Source organism: Diceros bicornis, chromosome 3 (assembly GCF_020826845.1).
Source record: "Diceros bicornis minor isolate mBicDic1 chromosome 3, mDicBic1.mat.cur, whole genome shotgun sequence".
In the NCBI taxonomy this organism is placed as follows: Eukaryota; Metazoa; Chordata; class Mammalia; order Perissodactyla; family Rhinocerotidae; genus Diceros; species Diceros bicornis.
In genome coordinates, this window is record NC_080742.1 from 42,608,074 (window position 1) to 42,631,544 (window position 23,471).

General features: G+C 34.4%; 1 protein-coding gene across 4 annotated transcripts in view; it reads right to left on the reverse strand.

Moving 5' to 3' along the window:
- CRPPA (CDP-L-ribitol pyrophosphorylase A) overlaps positions 1-23,471 on the reverse strand; it is a 264,411-nt gene that overhangs the window by 111,630 nt on the left and 129,310 nt on the right. The gene's annotated exons all lie outside the window — the stretch shown is intronic.

A 23,471-nucleotide genomic window follows, 5' to 3' on the forward strand; every position in this document is an offset into this window, starting at 1 on the left:
TCTCAAAAATAGACCATATGTTAGGAAACAAAACAAGTCTCAATAAATTTAAGACACTGAAATCATATCAAGGATCTTTTCCGACCACGATGGTATGAAACAAGAAATCAACCACAAGAAGAAAGTAGGAAAAGTCACAAATATGTGGAGACTAAACAACACGCTACTGCACAACTACTGGATCAATGAAGAAATCAAAGGAGAAATCAAAAAATATGTAGAGACAAATGAAAATGAAAACACAACTTACCAAAAGCTATGAGATGCAGCAAAAGCAGTACTAAGAGGGAAGCTTATAGCAATACAGGCCTATCTCAACAAACAAGAAAAATCTCAAATAAGTAATCTTAAACTACACCTAAAAGAACTAGAAAAAGAAGAAAAAAGCCCAAATTCAGTAGAAGGAAATAATAAAAATCACAGCAGAAGTAAATGAAATAGAGACTAAAAAGGCAATAGAAAAGATCAATGAAACTAAAAGCTGGTTTTCTGAGAAGATAAACAAAATTGACAAACCCTTGGATAGACTCACTAAAAAAAAAAAAAAGAGAGGGTTCAAATAAATAAAATCAGAAATGAAAGAGGAGAAATTACAATGGATACCACAGAAATCCAAAAGAGTATAAGAGAATGCTATGAAAAGCCATAAGCCAACAAATTGGATAACCTAGAAATGGATAAATTCTTAGAATCACAGAACATTCCAAAACTGAATCAAGAAAAAATAGAGAATCTGCATAGACCAATCACTAGTAAGGAGACTTAAACAGTAATCAAAAACCTCCCAAAAAACACAAGTCCAGGACCAGACAGCTTCTCTGGTGAATTCCACCAGACATTCAAAGAAGATTTAATACCTATCCTTCTCAAACTCTTTCAAAAATTGAAGAGGAAGGGATGCTTCCTAACTCATTTTACAAGGCCAACACTACCCTGATACCAAAACCAGACAAAGACAACGCAAAAAAAGAAAGTTACAGGCCAATACCACTGAAGAACATAAATGCAAAAATCCTCTACAAAATATTAGCAAAGTGAACTCAACAATACATTAAAAGGATCACACACCATGATCAAGTGGGATTTATTCCAGAAATGCAAAGATGGTTCAACAACTGCAAATCAATCAATGTGATATACTACATTAACAAAATTAATAAAAATCACATGGTCATCTCAATAGACGCAGAGAAAGCATTTGACAGCCACAAGCAAAAAAATGAAAGTAGACCACTATCTTACACCATACACAAAAATTAACTCAAAATGGATTAAAGACTTGAATGTAAGACCTGAAACCATAAAACTGGTAGGGAAAACATAGGCAGTATGCTCTTTGACATCAGTCTTAGCAATAACTTTTAGGATCTGTCTCCTCAGGCAAGGGAAACAAAAGAAAAAATAAACAAATGGGACTAGATCAAACTCAAAAGTTTCTGCACAGCAAAGGAAACCATCAACAAAAGGAAAAGACAACCTGCCAATTGGGAGAAGATATTTGCCAATCATATACCTGATAAGCAGTTAATATCCAAATTATATAAAGAACTACTACCACTCAACAACAAAAAAGAAACAACCCTAATAAAAAATGTGTGGAGGATCTGAACATTTTTCCAAAGAAAATATAAAGATGGCCAACAGGTACACGAAAAGGTGTTCAACATCACTAATTATTAGTGAAATGCATATCAAAACCACAATGAGATATCACCTCACACCCAGGAGAATGGCTATTATTAAAAAGACAAGAAATAACAAGTATTGGAGAGGATGTGGAGAAAAGGGAATTCTCATACACTGCTGACAGGAATGTAAATTGGTGCAGCTAGTAAGGAAAAGATGGAGATTCCTCAAAAAATTCAAAATAGAAATACCATATGATCCAGCTATTCTACTTCTGGGTATTTATCCAAAGAACACAAAAACACTAATTCAAAGAGATATATGCATCCCTATGTTCACTGTAGCATTATTTATTATAGCCAAGGCTGGGAAACAACTAAGTGCCCATTGACAGAAAAATGGGTAAAGAAGATGAGGTATATATACAAACAATGGAATACTACTCAGCCATAAAAAAGATGAAATCTTGCCATTTGAAACACCAGGGATGAACCTTGAGGGTATTATGCTAAGCGAAATAAGTCATACAGAGAAAGACAAATACTGTATGATTTCACTCATGTGGAAGATAAAAACAACAACAATAAACAAATACATAGATATAGAAAACAGATTGGTGATTACCAGATGGGAAAGTGGTAGGGGGAGAGCGAAAGGGATAAAGGGGCACATGTGTACAGTGAGGGATGGAAAATAGACTTTTGGTGGTGAACACGATGTAGCCTATACAGAAGTTGAAATATAACGATGTACACTTGAAATTTATATAATCTTATAAATCAATGTTACCTCAATGAAAAAAATGAATAAATACAAAATAAAACACAACAAAACATCTTATTGTGTTCTTGCTGTAACATAAGAGAATGAGGTTTTTTCACCCATGACATTGCATTTTGCTTTTCCAGGGAAAAGTACTTACATAACATCCGTTTTGAAAGAGAATTATGTGATGACATATAATGTGTATTAATTTAGTAGATATTCAACAACTATTTCTTGGAATTTTTCATTAAATATAGTTAATTGAAGACATACACAGACAGCTGCTTCCTCCTGAAATCTAAGGTGCCAATAAAGGCTTTTTTCCTCAAAAATGCTCAGTCCATAAAGAAACCAAAGGAATAGACAAAGAAGAAAAGCAAAAAAAAAAAAAAAATTGTAAGATGAAAAGCAGAAAGAAAAGGTTGCAGGTTTTTCTATCTGCTAAATAGATGAAGAAAACCTGTGACCTTGGGCTCACCTTCTCCCAGTTCTGTTTCCCTGAAAACCTATAAAGGTGAAATTTTAGCTTTTTTACCAGTCAGCATTGCTTATGGTAAAAGTAACTTCTGACTGCTTGACACAGCCAAGCTGGAAGAATTATGAATGAACTATAAATGCTAGACCTTCCTTCAGTGTAATTTAACTTCTGACCAGGTGTTCCCCTAGCTGGGACCTGGAAGCTAACGCCCATCAGCTGTTGGAAAAGATGGTGGTTCCTATTTACAGTTTGAGCTTTCTAAAAGGATGGCTCACACACCACCTTCTGTGATCCCCCTCCCTCACCCTTCAGAAGCCAAGGTGTGGGGAGGAGAAGTGGTGGAAAAAAAAAAAAAAAAAGGCATCCCCTATACTAATGTGAAATGATGAGCTCAAGAGCTAAAGCTGAAGACAAGTCTATCTCTGCCCTGCCTTTTCTTCATACCCTGTATGTACTCTTTCACAAAGGTGGGCAAACCAGTGCCACAAAGGCTTCTTCCAGTCTTATGAGTTTGAAATATCTGGCTGAACTTAAAGTTGCTGGAGGTGGGCTTGCCAACAAAAAGAAGGCTAATTTCCCAAACTCAAGACAATTTTAGAAATTGCGGTCATGTTACACAGCCCCATGCCAGCAACACCCAGGAACGACATTGCTATTTGCAGTTAAAAGCCTTGCAATACTATTTAACTTTTTAACTTGTAATTACCTGTACTATACAGATAGAACGTAAAGCCAGCAACCATTATGCCCAACATAGTTTACGTGAATGGAATGCCCTGGAGTTTTGCAATGTGCAACCTGGGCAACCTTATTGCCCGCTTAGATAGATAACTAGACAAACAGACATTCCTTGTTTAATACAGTATAAGTCTGATGAATTCTGAGTTCTAAAAACACCTCACACTAAAGTAACAGGAGTGGGAAGGAAGTTTGTAGAAAAAATAGCACAAGGGTAGAATAGACAAGACTGCTCTAATTTGTAATTACAGCCTCCACAGAGATTTAAAACGCACAAAAATGAAAGAGTGGAAAAGCTGGTAACATGTGGAGAAGGAATGATGAATACGATACAATTGGGAATGGAGCTCTGCACCGCGAAGCTGCCATTAAGGTTGGCCTGGGAGAAAGCGTAGCCTGCCCGGAGCTGGGGAACCTCTCTGGACAGTCAGAGCTGGAGCAGGTGTTGGTTTTTAATTTTTAATTTTTATAAAACAATGTCCTAAAAGACAGCCTAAAATTAATTTTTAAAATGTCAGTTAATTACATTAACTATTAATCGTAAAAGTGAATAACAACTTTGGGAGCCTAAAAATGGTAGAAGTAAAACTCTAGACAAAAATTAATTATATTGGAATGAGAATGCTCATTGGATAAAGTGTACTGAATCTGCGTTTTGTTTTGGAGAAGGAAAGAAATTAGAAACTTACACTTGGTTAACTTACAATTATGTCTATTAAAAAAGTAATGGTATTTAATATACATTAAATATAGCTTTCCACAACTATATTTTATAGTTTCTGAACTTACAGAGGGAGAAAGGATAATGTCTATCAATGCAGCAAAGCAGAGGAGGAAAGTAGCAAACAAAATCAATGGTCAACAGCAATAACAATCACAAAATAAGCTTGCAGAAAGAATCCTAAATATAAAAGTAATTTAAAAAACGTAATATATTTAACTCTTTCCTAAAAGATTATCAGATTGTATTTTTAAGAAAAATGTAACAATATGCTAGTTGTAACGTAAGTGTCTAAAGAAAATTATCCTGCTAAGTACAAAATAAAAGGATGAAAAAGATATACCATGCAAACACTACCAAAAACAAAGGTTGTAGCAATATAATATGATACAGTAGAGTTTAAGATAAAGCCATTAACACAGATACAGAGGAAGGGTAAATAGAAAAATTGTAATAATCATAACTTTATTACTAAGAAGATAGATTTAAATATACCAAGCAAAACAATTGACTGAATTATGAGAAAATTTCCAAATGCATAAACATAAAGGGATGTTTTACTGCACTTTTCCTGGAAACTAATATACCAATCAAACAAAGATTAAAAAAAACAAAGTTTTGGGGCCAGCCGGGTGGCGCAAGCGGTTAGGTGCGCGCGCTCTGCTGCAGTGGCTGGGGGTTCGCCAGCATGGATCCCAAGGACACACCAACGCACTGCTTGGCAAGCCATGCTGTGGCGATGTCCTATATAAAGTGGAGGAAGACGGGCTGGGATGTTAGCCCAGGGCCAATTTTCGTCAGCAAAAAAAGAGGAGGATTGGCAGATGTTGGCACAGGGCTGATCTCACAAAAAAAAAAAAAAAAAAAACACTTTTGTAAGGGCTTCTGCTTCCAGTGCAGCAGCTCAGTTGAAGGTTTCTTCCTTTCCTTCTGAGGTTATCTTTCTATTTCTATTTTGTCTGGCTGTTCTTATCTAGGAAAAGTTGCACATGAGCTGATGCCACTTCTGCATTAGATGGGCCCAGCTCCTTTATTTACTAATGACGCAGAAGCTAATTTTTCTTACAGAAACATGTACTGTAGCAAAAAGATCTGGGTTGAACTGAAGGACATGGCACAATTACGTTTAAAAGTTCTCACCAGGGCGGCCCTGTGGCTTAGCGGTTAAGTGCTCATGCTCCGCTGCTGGCAGCCCGGGTTCAGATCCCGGGTGCCCACCGACGCATCACTTCTCCCGCCATGCTGAGGCGGTGTCCCACATACGGCAACTAGAAGGATGTGCAACTATGACATACAACTATCTACTGGGGCTTTGGGGGAAAAAAAGGAGGAGGATTGGCAATAGATGTTAGCTCAGGGCTAGTCTTCCTCAGCAAAAAGAGGAGGATTGGCATGGATGTTAGCTCAGGGCTGATCTTCTTCACAAAAAAAAACTTCTCACCAAGTCATGAGAAGTCTAAACAGGGCCTGGAAGACTATAGATCTATATGGTACAACACACTCTAGTTCTTTTTTTAGAAAGAAAAAATGTTAATGGCACTTAAAAAATCAGTAGCTCAGTGCTGTTCATCATAGATTCCAGGAATTAAATTAAGGAAATGGTGCAAAGTGAGTTTTAGGTAAGCTATTTATACATCTACAAACTTATCTATGGTATCCCTCCAAACCAGGTACTTCAATTACAGGGAAACTTCAAGACATGAAGTAGCAGAACATAGCAGAATAATACAGGTCATTCTCCTGAATACTATGTGCTGAACATTGTGCTAGTTGACATAATTAACTTTTAAAGAAACACACATGGATGTTGACCTTATGAAATGTACAATCAGGTTGACAAAACTCAAGCATGAAGATGATGCATCTCAAAATCCTCTTTCACCAGATGGGAAAGCCTGATGACATCATGAAAAACAGAAGACAAGCTCCAGCAGATGTACTTCCTAATACCAATACCGTGAAACTTAAGCATATATTTTACATAGTGCTACTAATTATGCACTTCTAAAATACACCAACTACTTATGCGTTCCACGAAAAAAGTCAGTTGGTACAATAATGCAATCAGTTGTAATTCTAAAAACAGGGCAGGTTTATACAACTACCACAGCAGAGGGTTGCAAAATGATCATAACTCAGGAAAAGTGTAAATGTTTGTGCCTTAATAAAACAAACTTACAGCCTTGACAGGCTTGCATCCCTTGAAATGTAGCAAAACATTTCACTAGGTTGAGTTCTGCAGATTTGCTTATAGCTACATCAAGTAGACCTTCTTTGATCTCTTTTTGCACTGTTCACTAATTTGCTACATGGAAATTACAGTAAAAACAGTATTTCCCATTTAGGATGCCATTTCTAACAATTCATTTTCATGCATACATAAAAAAAGATAAAGATTTCTTCCTAGCCCACCAAAAAGAATGCCTAATTTCATTTTTTTTTTTAAAGTAGCAAATTTAATTCTATAAATTAGTCAACTGCTTAAACATTTAAACATGTGGGTAGCTTCACGGCTATGTGGGTGGGCGAGGTCTCTGGCACTCAGAGCATGGAAAAGGCTCCTCTGTGCCTGTCTTCTACATTAAGTTCTACACATGCTTTATATTTGTCTAGTAACCATTTAATATATTCCTGGTCACAGATGAATTCCCATTTTTTTTTTAATGTGATTTTTCACTTGTCTCTGAGGTCAGGTACATTAATTAAAGGACAATAATTAATATCGATATTCTTTAAAATACCAGGAATTCCATAACCCTACATTTAATACTTCTGTCTCATTCCAGAGTCCATGTTCACAGGAAGGCCTGAAAAGGGAGTCATGACTCATGGTAGGAGGGGAAACAGATTCTCTGTTTATTTGACTAAGAAGAAAGTCAATTGTGAAGTTTAAGTATATATCCATATAATGCATTGCTTAATGCCCACCAAAGTGGAAAGAAGGAAGGTCAAAATGAAAGTTCTGGTAATTATCCAATAATTGAGTTAGAAAGAATTGGTAGGTAAACCAAAGATTCTCTGAATCCACACAATAGATACTGCAAAATTATCTACATATGTGTGCAGAAAACTAGACTGTGTGAGTTAGGTCCAACATCTTCAAAACATGACTTTTCAAAAGAAATATGAGGGAAATCTAATAACTGATAAAACTGGCCAATAGTAAGCAAATCAAAGTAAGTTTATTTTAAGGATTAAAAACAACTTTAGAAAAACTTGCATCTCACTTCAACTATTTATGAATTACATGGATTCTATTAATGAAAATTACTTTAAGGAATTTTACTTTTAAAAGAAAAAGGAACAAGCTTTTAATACTGAATCACTTCATTTTAGAAAAAGTTTAACTCAATGCCACCATGAAATTCAAGTCTTAATTCTGATAAATAGAAACTAATTAAGTTATAAGCTATCATGGAAACTCAGAGCAAATGCTTAACAACTCATTTGTAAATCTTAAGAAAATAAAATGCCAGCAAAACTAGTAGGTTGAGAAATGATGGCGCTGAACAAGCGATAGTAAATAAAATAGTACTTTGCATTAAAATATTAACCAAATATAAATGTTTCTTTTGAGTCAAAGAATTAAAAGTTTTGTAACCTGCACAAATGTTATATTTGTGTACACATTTGGTTTCAAATCCTTATTTAAAAGATCAAAGAAGTAATAAAACCAGAACTTCACATTTTAAACAGTCAATAGAAAAACCTAAAGTTACTCTAAAACACGTAAAAAAATCATAAAATGAACACTTTTTCAGATTATTTCACAAGGTAGTTTCTCCTATAAGAACATAACTTTGCCACTGTTGTATTATGGCACAATTATCTTAAGCATTACATACATCTACAATTAACTTAATTAACATCTGTACCATCTGTAACAAATTTTAGAATCAAAAGTTAAAAGCAATCCCAATGATTAATATGAAGTATTCATTTGTTTAACATTATTTAAAACATATAACTCTATATTTATTTTTCTCTTTGAGAAAAAACATCAGAATATAAATCATTGAAGAAAGAAGTTACAAAAAGCAAGTATGTGATTCTTCACTAAGTTTAGTGTATCATCTTTACATATTTTAGTGACTTGTCAAAATTTCATTTTACATGATAAAATTTATTACTGCTTAAGAACAATCTCTGTTATTAAGGTTGATCACAAGCCATTTAGATAAGCATTATATGACATTTTTTAGAAATAAATAATGGATATTTAGTGTTCACAAATAAAGACACCTTATGCATTTAGGACAACCACTACAAAGTCCATGATAGTACTGTAAATTTATAAGAACAATTGATTCTGTTTTTATGTACCTATGTTTGTAAATGAAATTTTTTAAAAGCATTTTTTAATATGTTTCAAAAGGCAAAACGATTAAAGAAAAGCTTCTCAGAAGATCAAGTGTCTGGAATATATAGTAAAAATAAAATTATTCAAAGACATGACCAAGGTGATCAAAATGCAGGTATACACTACGTAAGTCATATTAGCATACCCTCCACAGATTCATTTTGTCCCTTTTTTTAAGTATGGCAAAAATCAACTAATAATCAAAGTAATTAATCATTGTTTAATAATGTCAGAAATTAATAGTCACTTGGTAACATTAGGTTTCTTTGACTTCAGGAAATTAATAATCTAATAACCAAAAGCGATGTAGACATATAAAATTAAGATCTTACATATATTTCTTCTCAATTATTTGATAATGTTAAACTTACATAGTTATACAAAAGATACAAGAAAACTGTGTTAAAGGAAATATTAAAAAAACAGTAGTCTTAGAGAAAAATACAATACCCAGAAATTCCAATTACAGTGCTTCCAATAACAAATTGGAAGACCATTGGTGCTTTGCTTTGTTGGGCTATTTTTGAATAAAGTGCTAACTTAACTTCTTACTTCTAAGAGAAAATTTTTTCTTTTTCCATGAAGCTATATCACATAATAGAACAGACTCGATATAAAGGGGTGGGCAAATAACACATAGTCTAGAACTGCACTGTCTAGTGGAGTAGCCAACAGCCATATGTGGCTATTTACATTTAAACTCAAATTTATTTAAGTTAAATAAAAATAAATACAGTAGCCACACCTCAAGCGATCATAGCCATAGCCAGGCAGCTAGTGGCAATCATACACAAGAGTATAGAAACTGGACATTTCATCATTGTAGAAAGTGCTAACAGATGACACTTGTCCAGAATAAAAGAAGCTCATATGATATCATTGCTGGTCATACATCTCACTAACTTTTTTTGGTCATTAACTTATGTGTCTGTATTACACAAGGAATTTTCATTCCTGCCTAAATGTTATGTTACTACTTAAAATCCTGCTGTGGAAAATTAGACCTGGAATAGGCAAAGTTATATATCACCTGAACGAAAACAGACTGATGTTTTTCTCATTTGTGTATGAAATATATTCCTGAAAATGTGGTTGAATATAAATGTGTGAAAATAAAACGCTCACATTGAAATGGGCCCAGCTTCTGTTTCTGCCCAAGTGGGAGTAACAGGGACCAAATTTACCTTTTACCTGAAACAAGTAAAAAAAGTGTACAAACTATATAAAACAAGGATTTTTAAGACCTGATACACTAGGCAACAAGGGACATCTCTGAGAGATGAGAAATAAATGAGGAGAACCCTGTATTTGCCCCAACTTACTGCCTTAAATCAGTTTCCAGGCCATGGTACTTTGCAGGGAAAGGGGGGATTTCCAGGCCATGGTACTTTGCAGGGAAAGGGGGGATTTCCAGTTTTAAGAGCTTGGGGAGACAAAGGTGGACTAGAGAGCAGAGAGTTCACAGAGCAGAGAACTAGAGAGGAGAGAGGAGAGAGGTGCACAACGGGAAAACTCTGGAGATTATCAGAGGAACTCGCTCACATATTCAGCAGAATACTTATCAGTGCATTCATTTGCAAAAACTACCTGAGGCTGGGGAAAAATCCAACCAGAAAGATTAGAAGGAACAGTGCCCGATGCACACCCACAGTTGGGAATAGTGGTGGCAGCAATCAGCCAGACTGGAAAACTTCATAATTTACAGGTCATTAGATAGAGTACTAAGAAGGGTCTTGCCTCAGTTGTGGGGAATGGTTAGCTCTACACTAAATAAACTGATTAGTTTCTCTAAAAAGTCATAAAAGAATAAAAATGTTTCCAATTAACTGCATCCTAGAACAAAGCTCAAAAACATTGATAGTGAGGCAAAAATATCCAGCACCCAACAAGGTAAAATTTACAATATCTAGCAGCTAATGAAAAAATATCAAATGTGCAAAAAAACAGAAAAATATGACTCATAATGAGGAGAAAAATCAATCAAAATGAACTCAGAAGTGACAAAGATATTAGAAAAGAACATTAAAACAATTTTACAACTGTGTTCCATTTGTTCAAAAAAGCTATAGAAAAGAATGAGCTTGTTAACTAGAAAAAAGGAAGATATAAAATAGACCTAAGACTAACTTTTAAAGATGAAAATAACATCTGAGAGTGAAAAAAAAAAGAATACACTGGAGGGGATTTAACAGCAGATTAGATATTGCAGAAGAAAAGATCAATGAACTTGAAAATATAGCAATAGAAACTATTTAAAATGACACAGGGAAAAAAGACTCAAAGAAAGAAGGAAAAACAAACAGAGTATCAGTGAGATATGGATCAACTTCAAACAGCCTAATATACAAGTAATTGGAGTTCCCAGTGAAATGAGGAGAGGGCAGAAAAAATAATGGCTGAAAATTTTCCAAGTTGGAGAAAAATTAAAAACCCACAAAACATACCTTAAACACACACAGACAAAAAAATTCCCAGGTGTATAAAGAAGCAGGAAAATATAATCCATAATAAGGAGATAAATACATCACTTGAAACTGACTCAGAACTGATAAAGATGTTCAAATTAGCAGAAAAGGACATTAAAACGGGAATTACAACTGTATCCCATATATTCAAAACCTAATTAGAAAAATAGAACATATAAAAAGGACCCAAAACAAACTTGTAGAGATGAAAACTACAATGCCTAAGATGAAAATACACTGTATTTATTTTAAATTCAGACCTGTGCAGGTCTGCACACATAGAATGATATAATAAGGCATATGAGTGCTGAGCCCAACTGAATAGCCAGCCAGGACTAGGAAACATCTGCTTGGCACATGCTTTCATCACGGTGTAAGAGTAAGTTGAGCAACACAGATGAATGAGTGAAATATCACATTCTGTTGATACATTGCAATCTTAGCATATAAGTTTAAAGGTAACTTTTTTTCAATTTTATATTTATGATAAGTACACAGGCTACTCACTTTCAGGCTTCTAGATCCATTTAATTGAAAAAGATAAATTGCAGGAAAAAACCTTTCTTCAACTGTTAATATTGTAAGTATCTAATAGGTCAATCAGTTTATTGCACAATCCAAATAAAATGCAGAAATAGACTAGGAAAAGAAACCTCCAACTATCTTCCATAATCTTTGATTTCAAACTTTTGTCTTTGTCAAAATAACCTAATATTTCCTATTAGGTACGTAAGTAAATGCTACACACGAACTAAAAGATAAAATTAATGCTCATAAATGCAACTTTTTTATTTGCTTAATATAGTGTTAACCCATTTAGATTTTGAAATAAAAAAGAATGCCTCTTCCAAAAATGTTTAAAAATCACCCCCTAAATTCAATTTATAAAAGAAAAATAAAGTCCCACTTAGGAATGAGAAACACTTCAAAGGTGAATGCTACTTTTTAGGGTAAATACAGAAGATAATTTAAAATAAGACATAAGCAGTCATTTATTGACACAATAAGACATGCTTCCTAAAATGAAGCTTGAAGACATGCTTCACAAAAACTAAAAACAGGTGTCTGTAGATTAGACAATTATAGTTGTTGAATGAAAACAAAATTTCTTTTTCTAAAAGGCAAAATGGGGGAAAAAATGAACTATACTAAAAAGTAAAGAGGATAGCATAAATCAAGAGAGTAAAATTCATGAAGTTTAAATTTATAGATAGTAAATAATGGCCTAAAAACTCAGGTAGAACCATGAGTATTATTTTCCTTAAAAGAATGTTATTACTTAAGATGCAACTATTTTCTATTTATTTCCTCACACCCAGCCTCCTTCATTTCTGCAAGTCACCACAAAGCATCTACTTGTGATGGGCAGCACTGAAACAGGGTGGGATAGGAGACACCATGACTAGGAATATCAAGGCCAAGTTCAAGTCAATAAACATTTTCTGAATGCCTACACAGGCTGTGTTGGGAAAGGGGAAAAGACTCTGAACACAGGGGTATTATGGAATGATTCCAAGAGGAAACATTGTCACTCAAATTTTAAGGATCATAAAAGTCAGGCAAACACACACTAGAAAAATGGTGTCTCAGAAAAACTTACTGGAGTAAACGCAGATACGTCAAGTAAATGGTGTCTGTGTGGAACGACAGTAGTTCGGGATTACCGGAGTACAAACTGCTCAGTGAGGAAATGTGAGTCAGGATGATAAAATTAAGCAAGAGCCCAACCGGCCAAGGCTTTATCATCTGACTGCTTTTTGTCCAGTAGGGGATGCGGAGCCTCTGGAATGTTTTAATAAGGAGAGTAGCTTGGAGGATTTACAATTAGCAAAATCTGTTATGTTGGCTATGATGACGTCAAAAGGGAAGTAACAGAGAGACTGTTTGGAGGGACAGCTCCTGGAGGGAAGAAGATGAATCCGGAAAGTATACATCTATTAAAGAAATTTCTAACAGATATTTCTAACAGATATTTTAGGTAAAGGTACTAAGTAACTAGCTCATTTAGGATTGAAAATCTGAAGTTCAGGAAACTATGGCCTGTGGGTCAAATCCAGCCTCCTGCCTGTGTTTTGTTACTCAAGTTTTATTGGAACACAGCCACACCCATTCTTTTACATCTTATCTGTGGCTGCTTTTGCACTACCACAGCAAAGTCAAATAGTTGCAACAAATACCTAAATGGCCCAAAAAGCCTGAGATATTTACTATCTGGCACTTCACAAGAAGAATTTGCCAACCCCTAATATAAGAAGTTATTTCAGATCCAGGCAAAGAAAATGACCTGAGTTATCTCTTGTAAAATGAGAGCATTCTACCAAATGGTTTTAAGATCCTTTTCTCCTCTAAAAATCCAGGTTTCTGTTACTTGAAAAGGGCAAGTACTGACATCCCTAATGAATGTCATGTGGTAAAGTGAAATGAGCATCAAGCTGATTCTTAAACTGAGGACAATGGCGTCTATGATAATCAACTCTCAGGATTGCTATGAGGATTAAATGGGATCATTTATTTTAAAAGAAAAGGATGGCGACATTATTTCAAGCATTCAATAAGTGTCTGTTATTACTAACATTAATATAATTATGCTAATAATACGCATTAGTAGGCTACATGGGGGGCGAGAGTCTGAGAATTATAAATGTAGTGTGAGTTCCATTTCTTACAAACACGAAGAGCAAGAAACACAAGAACACAGTTGGATTCTCATTGGTTGAGCAAAAAACCAGAACTCAATCATTATCATAAACACATTAAATTCAAAAACAAAAATTTATAATTCTTTCTCAAAAGATCTAGAAACGGGTATCATACTCAGAGTACTCAGAAGAGACATACAGGTGACTTTAACCAGTCCTGTCATTCCCAAATAAGAATTTTCCAGTGCTGACACTAGGATTATCTTGCATTCCACCTTAGCAGGTACCAGTGAATTAAGTATCCCAGCATTTAAGTAGAATAAGTATAAGCTTCAAAATCCTATAAAATAAAACCTCTGGTGCCTGGAAAATTGAATCATACTGTACTTTTCAAAAGTATCACACACCAACTTATTGCAAACAGGGTTCAAGCCAAAACATGTTTGGATCAAGAAGCTTTTTGCACTGATTCCATCACCTTTCTATACTTCCAGTAAAACAGTTCAGGCTTTCCAGAACTGCAAAAGTAATCTATTTTTTTGCGGCTGTAGATATTTACCCTAAGGGAATAGTGCTCAGGCCTGGGAATATTCTTAGCATCTTCCTGTCTGCTATTTGGACCCATAGACAAGATTTTGTTTTTGCTTTTCATTTTAGTTTTTTTCAGAATATTAAGCATTAGTACAGAAAAGATTTCGTAGTAAACATGATCCATCATACTAACACTACGTAAGACTTGGCAAAGGCAACGTAATACGAAAGATTTATTTTTAAATTCTGCCTATATCTGGAATTCTCTTAAAATTCAAAATTAAGGAGGCCTTGAAGGAGCATAACTTACTTTTCCAAGTAGGCTTTAGAATAAGAGCTTCTCTACATACAAAGACACACACATGCAAATGAATAGAAAGCTTCTGAATATGAGTGAAATCTTCTAATTATCTCTGCCAACAAATTTGGGATAAGCATCTGCCTACTCAACCTTCAGAAACAAAATAAAAAGATCCTTCTCCAACGTCGCCTCTCTTACTGTCACTCACCCAGTTTCACAAGACGTAAAATTGGAAGTTATACTTTGTCTCTCTCATTAAATCAGGCAGCAATTCTCAGTGCTTCCATCTCTTAAATATATCTTGATTCCAGCCCTTTCTGCCCATTCACTCTAAAACTAATCTAGTCCTAGCCACCACCATTATTTCTTGGACCAATGCAATAGCCTACCACCTAAACCAAATGCAGCATCAAGGAATCTCTCTGATCACTCTAATCCATTCTCTGTGCTGTATCCAGAATGATGGGTAAAATGCAAATCTGATCACGTCAATTTCTACTGGACAGTGCTGTTTTTAGAGAGTTCAACATTCAAAGGCCTGCCTTGACCTAGACCTGTCACACTGGGGAGACCTCAGGCCTTCCCAATGTGTAGTTCATTCTCTCTGTTTCAGATCCACTGGCTCTTGCCAGTCCAGACCATTCTATGTGCTACTCTTTCCATATAGAAATGCTAATCCTCCTATTCCTCATAGAGCTGGACCCTGCTCAGTCTTCTAAATTCCAGCTTTCTCTCCTACCCTTAAGAAGATCTCTCCTGATCTTCTATTCCGGGTCAAATTGCCCCTTTCTCAAGCAGACCTAGTTAAAGTTCTTACCCTGAGGTGGGGGATTGAAGGGACAGCGACCAGGATCTCATGAACTCCCAGCCACTGGATCACCTCCCAGGCTAACTCTGGTCATTTACTTAAGCTCATATTATTGAGAATCTTCATTTTGGAAAACAAAAATAGATAGATAAAATTATTTCCTTAACTGATCAAGATAAAATCTGATCAAGATAAAAATTAGAAACACCTTATTCTTCTAAAGTAAGATAGTTTTAAAAAAAGAATTATATTATTAAATAAGCTACATGTATGTCAAAAATACCTGTCCACAGATGTTCAATAAACGTTATATCAATCTATATTAAGCAATCAATTAGGTAACGAAGAGAATAGGATAGTTCCCTGTAAAGTGCCAACTAGATAGCACCTAAACTAAGTTTAAAATGAACTGGTAGAAGGAAGCACTGGTGTGAGCTTTAATGGTTATGGAATCACTTTCAGAAGGTAGGCCTGAGCTGGACATGGAAGAATACATTCCTTGGGAGGGGGGGAAGAAAGATTAATCTTACAACTGTTGTTAAAGAGAGAGAAAAAAGAGGAATGAATGCAAGAAAGGAAGATCTAGACCTAACCTAATAAAAACCAGAATATGAAAAGAGGAAGATAAATAAGAAAGGGACAAATACAAGAGAAACAGTAAAAAAAAAAAAAAAAAAAAAAAAAATCCCATGGGTCTTGTGATAAGGACTAAAGTACAGAAAGTTCTCAAAAATGGCTCAAAAAAGGAATATATCATGCCACCTGATTCATAATTAACCTGACTGAAATCATCCGAATTGCTCTACTATATCTATACATAAAAGACACACATAGTAGATTATACAAAAGTAAAAGGAATTCACAACATGTAGCAGAGAAAATATCTCTAGAAAGAGAAGCCACTTAGATGCCCTCAAAGGCATTCCACTCTGTTTACAGATAAAGATTCTCAACTAAAGTTCAAAGACATGAAATAACTTGGCTAGTTTAATAGACACTTGTAATTTGCAGACCTGGTACACGTAGCTCAAACTCCACTCCAGGTTCAGCATCCTTAACATGCCAAAAGTCTCCTAAAACTTAACAACAGTCGATTCTTTCTATTTAACACCTCCTTTACAACAATATAATCTATTTTTCTCCATGAAGTAAAACCCTTTTAAATATTATAAACAAAGTCAAGTGTGGCATATTTATATTAACAGATGTATTATGTTAATTTATTATTAATTATAGAAGTATAATAACCTGTAACTGTAAGATAATGATATTGAAAATATATTTGGTTCCACCTTTGTAAAGAAACTAGCACAACATAATTAAGCTAAAGGCCATTTCCATTATTTAAAATAGAACCCAGTGCACAAATAATCTAATGGGAGAAATTCCCAGGCATATTTTTTGAAAAACTGAATGACCAAACCAATCGTTCAATTCCTTTTCTACGGCTAAAATTAATGTAAGCTGCCTAACAAAGAAGGCTAGTTTCATTTATTTTGCCTCCTGTGTATTTCATGTTAAATTTTATAAATTGATTTACTGGACAGCACTGGTAAATAAATTTACAAACCACTTTGTTCATCTGATCAAGCTCAGATAAGGAAACTACTTAAAATAGGAAAATAAATAGTGATTCTAAACCCTGTGCTTAATTAAGAAAAAAAAATTCATCAAACCTAGAAAAAGTCCTCTGGAATTCATTCTACTTGCAAATTCCATTGGAATATCATTCTATCTGAAAATAAACTTTATTCATTAAAAGAAAGACTACTAGTAAGGTGTGTCCTGAGAGAATCATTTCTTTACACATGATGTTACATGTCCATCACAATTCATCTTAGGGAATTTCTATATCCCACAACACAAACTTTCCAGTAACCATTTAGTCATGAGCAAAGATCTCCTAAAACTTAAAATAACAGTCAATTCTTTCCATTCAACATCCTCCTACAAGAATGACTTCATCATTCCTCATCTTTGTGTCAGATGTGAATTCCTTCATGACTGAAACTGTAAAAAGGTTCTAAAGGTATTTTAAACCAGTATTTATTTAGATTTTATTATTGATTTAGGCAGGAAATACCTGAGACTTACTATATTAGCAGAAAACAAATGAAAACATTTGTAGAATTTGTGGAAGTGATTGCATTTCTGTCACTGAAGCTGTGTACAACCATAAAAGAGAAAACTTCAATGCATCTTAAGTGAAAAGATCATAAAAATTCAACATATAATAAAGTTACAATTTTCTGAAGGAAAAATCATATAAGGCTACAGTAGCAACATGGTTGAGACTGATGTAGAAGAGGGATTTGGATGTACTACTCCCTAGGGCATTCATTGTCAACTAAACACACACAAAATATCCATTCAAAAATAAATGAGGAACTTGAAACATACATTGTAAAAAGTAAACCCAATATGGAGGCAGCAAGAATTACAATGGCCAGCTCTCTTGTTTGTTTTATAAGAACTTGTACCTTAAAAACACATTTTCTGAGTCTAGTAATAACAGGGTTAACAGGAAGAAATGTACAGAGCAAGTAGTTAAGTAAAAGGTGACAAAGATACATGTCTGGGATCTGGTAAGAAATTTAACATGATCACAGATTTTTATAACAAATTCAATAAAGGCTCAATACCCTGTGAAGCTAAAGTAAGAAGCCATTAGCACTTAAAAGAAGGAATCAATATGTTTTTCCAATTGGCATTTGTTCTTTATTAGGAAGGAATATTAAATACATATATGTGTATGTGTGTAATCTTTTTCCATCTTTTTAACACATTCATAAGAGCATAAAAGTAACAAGTGTATATGATACATTGCACATTGGATTGATTCTGTTCCTGACTCTGCCATTGGTGAGCCGTGGAACCTTCTGGAAACAATTTACATCTTTGTGACAGTTTCCCCAGATGTGAAAGTATCAAGTGTCAAATGGATGGAGGTTTTCTATTTTTTTATTTGCTGACATATTCAAATATTAAACATTTTGAAGTATTTTAAAGATCATATATTCTGATCTGTTATGTCAATAAACTACTTCCTGATAACTAGAACTAAATTAGGCACTTTTGAAGGTTTATTTATGTTTTTCAAAGCATTGAAATTCCATATGTTAATTTATGTTTTTTGCTAAAGTAAATTCATGAAAAGATTCCTATCTCTCCTAAAGCACCAATGAAATTATTGTCTACATTGTCAGAGGAAAGTAGAGCTGACGTGTAATTATCCAGATAATTACTGTAAAATTATTTTGCTGTGGAAAAGTGATAAACTATTTTATCAAGTAAAATTAAACAGTTTGCTTCAGTTCTCAGTTTTGAACTTCTACTTAGATTTGTTGCCAATCTCTTTCTGCTTTTGAAAATTAAACATTTCTTTGGTGCCTATTACATGAATCAGCTATGCTCATTGAAAAAATAAGCTTTAAATAAGAATACATTTCCATTACCTCATCTGATAGTACCACCAAAGGGTGTTTTGTGGAAACCTTGCCAGATCCAAATAAATTAGAATCACTATTTTACTTTCTGGACTTCGGAAGGTATTTTTTGGAGAGTTTTACAATTGGTTTTACATAATCTTGGCTGGAAAACAGCGCTAGTTAGTTTTGCCTCCTGAAACTCTCTTCTCCATTGCTGGGAAAAAAACAGCTCTCTGATCATTAGTTTCTAAGCAAGAACTCAGCCTACAATTCAGATTCTTAGTACTTTTGAGTCTTGTTTAAGTTTAGGTAAAAGCCTATTCTTTTTTCGAATGATTTTTATATCAGAAATTTTATGAATTTACCTTTTACTATTTTCATACATTTAATCTATTACTTTATATTTCTCAATATTGTTTCATCAAAAACACATGATAGGCATAGAAAGTAGAGAACAGAACACGTCCCATGTTGATAGCTATTATATCAAGTGATTGCAAAAAGGGCTTTCAGATAATTCTCTTGCAAGTTGCAATCTGAAAAAGGTGCTGACAGTGCTATATACTCCCCGGTAACCACCAAGAAGAGAAGGCTGACAATAACTTCAGTCAACTCAAGATAAAAACTGGGCTCCTTGATAACTTACACGATAGACTAAACAGCGTCAGGAATCACATCTGAAAAGGCCTCTCAGACATAATTTCTACACAATTTAACTTTATAAAGGAAAGAATTGATTTTTAACATTTATAAGGTTTTTCTTGTTAAAAGACATAAAAAGGGATCTAAATTTTTTAAATTCCTTTATGCTAACCAGTCTTTAATTTAAAAAAGAGTATTTTTTTTTTCTTTCAAGTAGGGAGTATTCTCCTAGTACAAGGTGTGCTTGTTATCTGAGTACATGTTTCCAAAGGCTCACAGTTCAAAGATTGCACAGGGCAACAAATGTCATCCTAACACACACACAGATTTATTGAGAAACAGAACACTTATAAAATAACCCCACCCAACTATCTCTGCCCACTTTAATGCTGACATCTATTTTAGCCAAAGTAGTCAACAGTACCATCAGTCAGTCTATAGCTGATTGAAGAAGTTTGGAAAATTCTGATAAGTCAATATAATTACAACGAAATTAAGTTACATCTACCCAAACATAGGATTTCATTAAGCTGATCTAATTAACATTGGTAAACTCCTTAAATCATACTCAACACCACAGACAAATGACTACTTAAAATATGTAAAAGAAAAATAACAGGAACGATGACCAAATAGATGGCCCAAAAGAGTATTTTGAACAAAGTAATAAAGGACATTTCTATAAAACTAAAAATGTCCAAAAATATTTTTTCACAAATGATCACTTGAAATGAAGCATGTTACAACATATTATCATATAATGTCTACAAGATTATGCAAAAAAGTTTCATTTTTGCAAACATAACCTAAATTTTTTTAAAAAATAAGGTAAAATAAAATTATCTTAATATCTTAGTTCTTTTAAGATAAAGTCCCAATTATGTTTTCTCCTCTTCAAGGTGAAATTTTCTTCCTTTCTTTAATTGGATCATAAAGTAGTATCCTCTTACCTATGCCAGTTTATCCTAGATAACAAAAATCGCCTACATTAAATATTTCCTAACCCATTTCACTTTCATAAAAGCCAGGGAGAAGTTGATCTTCAGACAATCAAGACCCCTGCAGAACATGAAATAAAATCTAACTATGCTAAATACATCTGTACCAAGAACTCAACTCCATTAACCGTTTACTCCTTTAGTGCTTAGCTCCCTCCAAGAGATAAATATTCCAGATAAGGTTGAAAGTCACATGTATCTTTTGAATGACTATTGAATGACAGCCAACAGGGAATTTCAAAATATTTTTCTATATCTATTTGAGGCTATAAAAGACAATGTGGGCTTCATCAACATTGTATGCCTGACACCAATGTTTAGCACTTAGAATCTGATCTAATGTTGTTTTTGTCAAACAAATGCCCCAGCTAAACTGACCTTCAGACCCATTTCTTCTGAATATTTGTCCTTGTAAAGTGAAACATGATGACATTGCTAATGACACCTTAACTAGATAGTCTCTCAGTTGAAAAAACCCTCACAAACACCTAATCAACCACAATTTTACTTTGCATCTGGCTGATTCCTACTATGCCTTCCTCTCTTCAGACGGACTGAAATTGGACGTTGATAAATCCTAGGTAGGAAAAAGGATCATTGTACTACATTTCAGCCAAGACAAAATAGGCATTTAAACATTTACAATATATGCATTCAATATCTATTGAATCACATAACTCCAAAATAAAAGTGGACATATTTTTCTATGACTCTGATGTCATTTTAGATTTTTCTTCTGATGAATAAACCTACCTGTTTAGGAAAGCAAATGAACAGACTCCTCTTTGACCCTTCTTCTCAGCATTTAAAATTGCTTAACAAAAGCCTTATTTTAAAAAAATCCCCCATGGTAGGGTCCTTTTTGTTGTGGTTTAATCTTCTAACAAAGTAATTCAAACAGAAGTAAAGCAGACACACCGTAGCCTCTGAGCTGCCTCATACGTATAACATCTTTCCAATCAAATATATATGTCTGCATGTGTATTCACACTTATACACCCACATATTATTTGTATATATGTGTATGTATTTGTTTCCACTTAATAATATGCCAATTGTGTCCCCAGATGTCTAGACTCAAATTTAAGTCTTTTATATTTTACTTTATTTTGAAAATATCATAATATTTTCCATACGACTATTAATTTGGGGAATATTTAAATGGTTCCTCCAAATTTTAAGTCATAGGGAAACTGAAATGGCCTTTTGGTCATTTTGGGGGGAAGTAGTATCAGAAAGCAAAAGGATGAAGCCTTTACACAATCATTTATAGGACAATTCAAAAATCCAGAGGCAGTTTACTTGACTCTCAATCCAAGAAGGCAGCATTCTTTACTCCACCTTTCCAGTGATTTGCTCCATTTTTAGGATACAGATTCTAGATATGTTCCAGTGACATTTTCCTTTTAAGTTTAATAATAACCTTACTATCACCACACTTAGTCTACCTACGCAATGAGAAAATAATGGGTGAACAAATATTAATTATGGAGTGACAACTCCACAGTTTAAACATTTCACAGTGTTTATAGTATATAGACTTATAGTTTACCGACTTATAATAACGCTACTCCTCAAACTAGGGAGGAAATGTCTCCCAGAACTAATTATAGGATTATTCCCTCATTCCCCTTACTTTGATACAGAAAATCAGGTAGCCAAAAAAAATTCTGGCATTTACTGGGATTCATGAAATGGAACTCAACAGAAGTCAACAGAAAATTAAATTCAAATATTTGTAGAATCAATACAAAGATCTGAGGTTGAGATAACAACAGTAGCATTGAAATACAAGAACTAACAGTTTAAAAACTATATGTGTGTGCGTGAGCGTGTGTGTGTGTGTATTTGATGGAGAGAAGCAGAGGAAAACGGTAGAAGGAAAATTCAAAGATGACACAGATTCCCACCTGAGTACCAGCCACAACTGTATTGGCCACTTAAAGAAGTCAATTGATGGACAATGTGCTTTTGTGATAGATCTGATACTCTAGGCCTGAGAAGATAGTGAAATACTCAAATGGAAGTACCTAATAGAATGTTGGAAAATGTCTGACCAAAGCTCAGGAATCAGATTAGAGCAAGGGAAGTGAACTTTGAATCATCTCATCCAAAATGGAAAGAAGAGAACCTAGACTATTAAATGAAACTAACATTGCTTGTCTGCCAAGGGCCTAGCACTGTGTTATCAACTACACTTTGCATTCATTCATTCATCCATCCATTCATTTTAATCCTCACAATGACTTAAGAAGTAGGGTTATTAGCCTCATTTCTAAAATGAAGAAAGCAAGCCTCAGACGAGTTAAGTAACTTGAGTTCAAAGCCCTTGCTCTTTTCACAGTACTGTACTGCCTCAGAATAATATCTGGGAACATGGAGTGAATGAGATCTCTAAGCAAGTTAACGTGGAGAGAGGAATAGAGGGCCAAACACAGAACTTTGAACTTACCTCTATCCTACAGAGCCTTAGAGCCTTCAAGCATTGAATACATTTCAGAATGTCCTAAAAAACCTCAGTGAAAGCATCTATATTTCTGTTAAAATCAGTCACATGTGGAACTTGGGTTTCCATATTCAACAGGACCCGTGGAACTTATCTTTGGGGCTTATAACCGCATAAAACAGGCCAGTGAAATAACCAAACCTCCCTCAATCGCTAATTTGTTTCTACCTGCATAGTTCAGTCTAGAGTTGCTTATTTGTAATGCAAATTATCTTTATTCTGTATTAACGATCTTACGTAACAAGAATTAAATTCCCACACTACAGGATGGCCCTGAGCTTTAGGAACTTGGCAATTGCTAAGCAATTGTTTTGAGAATTTCATGTTTGGAACTCCTTCCCACAGCAAAATGCTGCAGACTACAGATTCTGCTCCTCAGCCAGTTTGGCAGGCCTGGCCTCTGGTTGCATTCCTTCCTGGTTTTGCTCTCTGATATTTCCATCTGCTATACAGTTTAATAGGCCA